Source organism: Piliocolobus tephrosceles, chromosome 9 (genome assembly GCF_002776525.5).
Source record: "Piliocolobus tephrosceles isolate RC106 chromosome 9, ASM277652v3, whole genome shotgun sequence".
Classification (NCBI taxonomy): Eukaryota; Metazoa; Chordata; class Mammalia; order Primates; family Cercopithecidae; genus Piliocolobus; species Piliocolobus tephrosceles.
In genome coordinates, this window is record NC_045442.1 from 112,651,825 (window position 1) to 112,657,824 (window position 6,000).

Sequence of the window (6,000 nt, forward strand, 5' to 3'; positions counted from 1 at the left end):
GCACAGGGTGTCCTGCCACACCATGTAACTAAGCACAAAGAGAAGTGTCATTCCACAGTTTTCTCTTGGCACATAGGACGTGGCTGATGGCACCTGGAAACCTCCTTTTTGCAGGCCACGGTGCTTTACCAGCCACTGATTGCCATCAAAGAATACACTCTAGGGTATTCTATGGTTTGCTTTGCGAAGAAATTATTTCTAAAATGGTCCAATTGATTGATTTCCAAGCTACTGGCAAACAGAGTTACACAGTGCAGACAAAATAATAGAACATTTTAGTGGCTCTCACTTTTGTCTGGGATGAAATTAAGTAAAAGACTGTGTTTTGACTCAAGTTTCAGAATGAGAGTTTCTAAGATCAAAGGGCAGACACACAGGTGGCTCTATGATACTTTTTGCAATAATTTTGAGTGATTCCTTTGATTAACATTCACACGGAAAATTAAACATTATCTCTACCACAGAATCTATTCTACAATTGTTTAAAGCTTGAGCACTTAAGCTCTCAACTTTCCTTACATGTGAATATGTTACAGATTATCCTAAATAAATAGAATGGCCAGGAATGGAGAGCTTGAAGCAAATACAGTACGTTCAGTCATCAGTAAAACTTAAAAAAAAAAAAAAGAAAGAAAGAAAATAATGCATTTGATCAAATTCATTCCACAGAACATGGACAATCTTAAAGAGAGAAGTCAAAATCAAAAAGAAAAAAAGTATTTTCTTTTTCCTGTTGGATTTGGAAATCTCTAGCCCAGGAGTATCTTTTCTACAAAGCTTCTCTGACCATGATAAGAGGCTGTTGTTAAACTTGGGCCCTGGAAGATCACTTGCCTCCTGTCATCCTGGTCTTACTTTAGATCCTCTAACTCATTCAGCTTTTCCTCACCTCAGAGCCTTCACATTTGCAGTTCACTCCGTTGTGAACATTCTCCATGCCCGTCACCTTCCCAATCTAACTCCCACTTATTCTTCACTTTCAACTTGAATATCACTCCCTCACTAAATCTTCTCCAACACAGTGTCCCCCACTCAGGTTTCCTTCTGTTTCACCCTTAAACTCTCACTCCTTCCCCACACTGCCTTCATAATGCTCTTCACGCTTGTTATGATTTTCAGCACTGGTCTTCTCCATGGCATAGATATTCTACGAAGACTGAGATGAGGTCTTCTCCATCTTTGCGTCTTAACACTTAACATGAGGGCTGGCATATTTTTAAGTACTCAATAAATGTTGAATTCATTGATTAATATGTGAATGAATGAATCCAGGCATTTCAATGTACTTTTAAAGGATCAATGTGAACTGGAACCAGGAGATTGTTGCCTTAGAAATGTGACAGCATGGGGATTTTCCCAGCCTGTTCCATTGAATATTCCATGTCTAGATTCCCAGGTATAGATGTGGCTTATAAGACAAATGTGAAACCAGAAAGCCCATCCTATGAACTGGGCTGTTTCCACATCAATCATCAAGACTAAGGAGTAAGTTGTTCTTTATTAAAGCACATACTCTTGCAATTTGTCATTTTCTAAGGAGTTGAAGGAATAAAAAAAAAAAAATGTATCTAAAAGAAAAGCCAAAGGCATACAAAATCGACTAAAAATCCTATATTAATTTGTTCTCATAGTCTGTTTAACTACCTGAGACTGGGTAATTTGTGAAGAAAAGAGGTTTAATTGACTCACAGTTCCACAGGCTATAAAGGAGGCATGGCTGGGGAGGCCTCAGGAAACTTACAATCATGGTGAAAGGCAAAGGGAAAGCAAGCAGGTCTTCACATGACCAGGAGGAGGGGTGGGGGAGGGAGTGCTATATACTTGTATACAGGCAGCACTAGAAGGATGGTGCTATACCATTGGAAACTGTCCCCATGATCCAAACACCTCCCACCAAGCCCCTTCTCCAACACTGAAGATCACAACTCAACACAAGATTTGAGTGGGGACACAGAGCCAAACCATAACAATCTAAGTTTCAAACTAAGTAAGCTGGCCATCAGGGTTAGATGGCAGGTGAAGGGGATCTGTAAGTAGCACTGATTTCCATGGGCACAGACTGCAAGTAGGCCCCACTAGACTGTGTAACTGGACCACTGTGGAGGAAGAGAAATCTCCTCACTGGGGCAGGGTGGTAGGGGTAAAATGAAAACACACAAATAATTTGACCTGAAATTGGGATAGTTTTATTGTCTGTATACAGAGAGAGCAGTCAGAATACTTAAAAACTGTTATTCTAACGCCTTTTGCATTATGACTGTCAGTGGATATAGTAGCCAAGATAAGATGAACTACACTGTGGTAGCAAATAAAACTTGAAAGCTTGGTGCTTAATAGAACACAAGTTTGTTTGTTTGTTTTTCCTCTCTGTCTTGCTACATACCTCTTCCACCTGGAGGTCCCATCATCTTCTGGTTTAAAGTTTAGCCAGAATATAGGGGGAAGAAAACAACCTGGAAGGAAAACAATTTACTTCCACTTACAGTCCACCGAACAGAACTAGTCACAGGTGAATGTAACTGTTAGGACGATGACAAATGTGGAGGAAAACACAGATATAGGTATGTATTTACAGTCTCTTCCATGATGTATGTTGGCCTTATAAAGCCATTCTGCTTTTTGACACATGGGTTTGTTTTTGGTTTTTTTCTTTTGCTTTGCTTTTTGTTTTTGTTTGTTTGTTTGTTTGTTTTCAACTGAGTTTCACTCTATCACCAGGCTGGAGTGCAGTGGCACGATCTTGGCTCACTGCAACCTCTGCCTCCCAGGTTTAAGCGATTCTCCTGCCTCAGCCTCCCGAGTAACTGGGATTACAGGTGTCTGCCACCACACCCAGCTAATTTTTGTATTTTTAGTAGAGACAGGATTTTGCCATGTTGGCCAGGCTAGTCTCAAACTCCTAACTTCAGGCAATCCACCCACTTCAGCCTTCCAAAGTAATGGGATTACAGGTGTGAGCCACTGTGCCCAGCCTGACACATGGTCTTGATGTTTAACTAAAAGGGCTATATATTTTATGATAATTGGATTTAGCCCAGACGCTTTTAAAATATACTCTCAGAAACTCAGAGCTTTGCATTTATATTCTTTGGCATTGTGCTCCAGGATATGCTTAAGATACTGTATTATTTATTTCTATATAAATTATCTCAAAATTTAGCAGCTTGAAACAGCATGCATTTATTATAATATCTCACAGTTTCTATGGGTCAGGAATTTGGATGTGGCTCAGCTATATACCTCTGGCTCAAAGTATTTCATGAGGTTGCAGTCACATTGCTGTCTGAGGTGAGGACTCATCTGAAAGCTCAGCTGAGGGAAGATTCACTTCCAAGTCCATTCATATAGTTAATGGCAGAATTCCATTCCTCACAGGTTGTTGGACTGAGGGCTGTGGCTCCTCACTGGCTGTGGGTCAGAGGCCATTCTCAGTTTCTTGCACAAATGCCCCTCCACAGAGCAGCTCACAACACATCAGCTGGCTTCCTTCGGAGAAAGTGAGCAAAAGAACAAGACAGGACAGCCAAAGAAGGAAGCCACAGTCTTCTGTAACCTAATCTCAGAACTGACAGTTTTATGTGTCATTTGTCATATTCTATTAATTAGAGGTGAATCACTAGGTTCAGCCCACATTCAAGGGGAGGGGACTATACAAGGGCATGAATACTAGGAGGCAGGAATCATGGGGCTATTTTAGAGGCTGCTTACTACAGACATCCTTCCAGGCTACCTCATTTTGGCCTCCGTTAGATTCTGTTACAACTCTTTTATTTCATTGAAGGTTATTATTTTTTTCTCAAAGTTAGTCCAATGAGGGTCACTTTAGTGCTGACAACTAGATTAATTTTAGTACATTAGGTTTAGATTTCTTCTTAATTCATGATGTTGAACATGGCCATAGATGACAGAAAGATTGAAGAAGAATATGTGAAACCTGTAATATAGCCAAGGTGTGCAGTCATTGGCAGGCCATGGTGGCTCATGCCTGTAATCCCAGCACTTCGGGAGGTCAAGGTGGGTGGATCACTTGAGGTTGATCACAGGAGTTTGAGACCAGCCTGGCCAACAGGGTGAAACCCCATCTCTACTAAAAATACAAAAATTAGCCGGGTGTGGTGGCGCCTGCATGTAATCCTAGTTACTCAGGAGGCTGAGGCAGGACAATTGCTTGAACCCAGGAGGTGGAGGCTGCAGTGAGCCAAGATTGCACCACCAGCTTTGGCAACAGAGTGAGACTCCATCTCAAAAAAAAACCCAAGGTGTGCAGTCATCAAGAAAGGAAAAAGCACAGGGTTTCTTCAGCTGTCTAGTGTTTTGTATGTATACTTTCCTAGTTAACCTCTTATATGACTTGCTGGGGTTTTTTAAAATTCCACCTGGTGTTACACTGCTAAAATATCTTTGGATAAATGAAAAGGCCTGTTATTAAATTTGAGTGCAAACATGCTGATTTATTAGCAATGGCATTAGAAGGGCATTGACACTCATAGAGAACTTTGTTGCCTGCATCAGGAGCTAGGTTAGACTGAGTAACAAACAACTTCAAATATTAAGTGGCAAAAAACTACCAAGATTTGTTTTCTACTTCTGCTACCTGGAGGGCATGGTGAGGGTGGGGAAGAATTTGCTCCTTGTGATCCAGAGGTGCGAGCTGGTTGAGGAGCATTATCCCAAATGTTGGTCATGATTCCAGAGAAAACAGAGAGTTCTAGAGGGTCTTACAATAGCAATTAGAGATTTGGTCCCGAATTGACAGATGTCATTTCCACTCTCCAATCACTGTCCAGACCTCCATGCTTCCCAACCAGAAGGGATTAGGATGTTCAATATTTCCATTTTCCCAGAATTGGGAGAACCAGAAATGTTTGAAAATAACTCTAATGACAACTCTAATGACAACCCCTCACATTCCCCATCAAATATCACTATATCACTATAAGAAAATCTTTTGGCTGGGCACGGTGGCTCATGCCTATAATCCCAGCACTTTGGGAGGCCGAGGCAAGCAGATCACGAGGTGAGGAGATTGAGACCATCCTGGCTAATGCAGTGTAACCCCATCTCTACTAAAAATACAAAAAAAAATTAGCCAGGCGTGGTGGTGGGTGCCTGTAGTCCCAGCTACTTGGGAGGTTGAGGCAAGAGAATGGTTTCAATCAGGGAGGTGGAGCTTGCAGTGAGCCGAGATCGCACCACTGCACTCCAGCCTGAGTGACAGTGTGAGACTCTGTCTCAAAAAAAAAAAAAAAGAAAATCTATTTCTTTTCAACTTGAAGGTCAAGCAATACTGTTAGTATATTCGGATTTCATTGTGTAATAATAACAATTAATATTCTTTCTTCAAGATTGGGCACGGTGGCTCATGCCTATAATTCCAGCACTTTGGGAGGCTGAGGAGGGCGGTACACCTGAGGTCAGGAGTTCCAGACCAGCCTGGTCAACATGATGAAACCCCATCTCTACTAAAAATACTAAATTAGCCAGGCATGGTGGCAGGTGCCTGTAATCCCAGCTACTCAGGAGGCTGAGGCAGGAGAATTGCTTGAACCCGGGAGGCAGAGGCTATAATGAGCCAAGATCACGCCACTGCACTCCAGCCAGGGCGAGAGAGGGAGACTCCATCTAAAAAAAAAAAAAAAAAAAAAAAGTGGCTCAAGCCTATAATCCCAGCACTTTGGGAGGCTGAGACGGGTGGATCACGAGGTCAGGAGATCGAGACCATCCTGGCAAACACGGTGAAACCCCGTCTCTACTAAAAAATACAAAAAACTAGCCAGGCGACGTGGCGGACGCCTGTAGTCCCAGCTACTTGGGAGGCTGAGGCAGGAGAATGGCGTAAACCCAGGAGGCGGAGCTTGCAGTGAGCTGAGATCCGGCCACTGCACTCCAGCCTGGGCGACAGAGCAAGACTCCGTCTCAAAAAAAAAAGAAAGAAAAAGGAAAAAAGAAAAAGGAAAGAAAGAAAGAAAGAAAGAAAGAAAGAAAGAAAGAAAGAAAGAA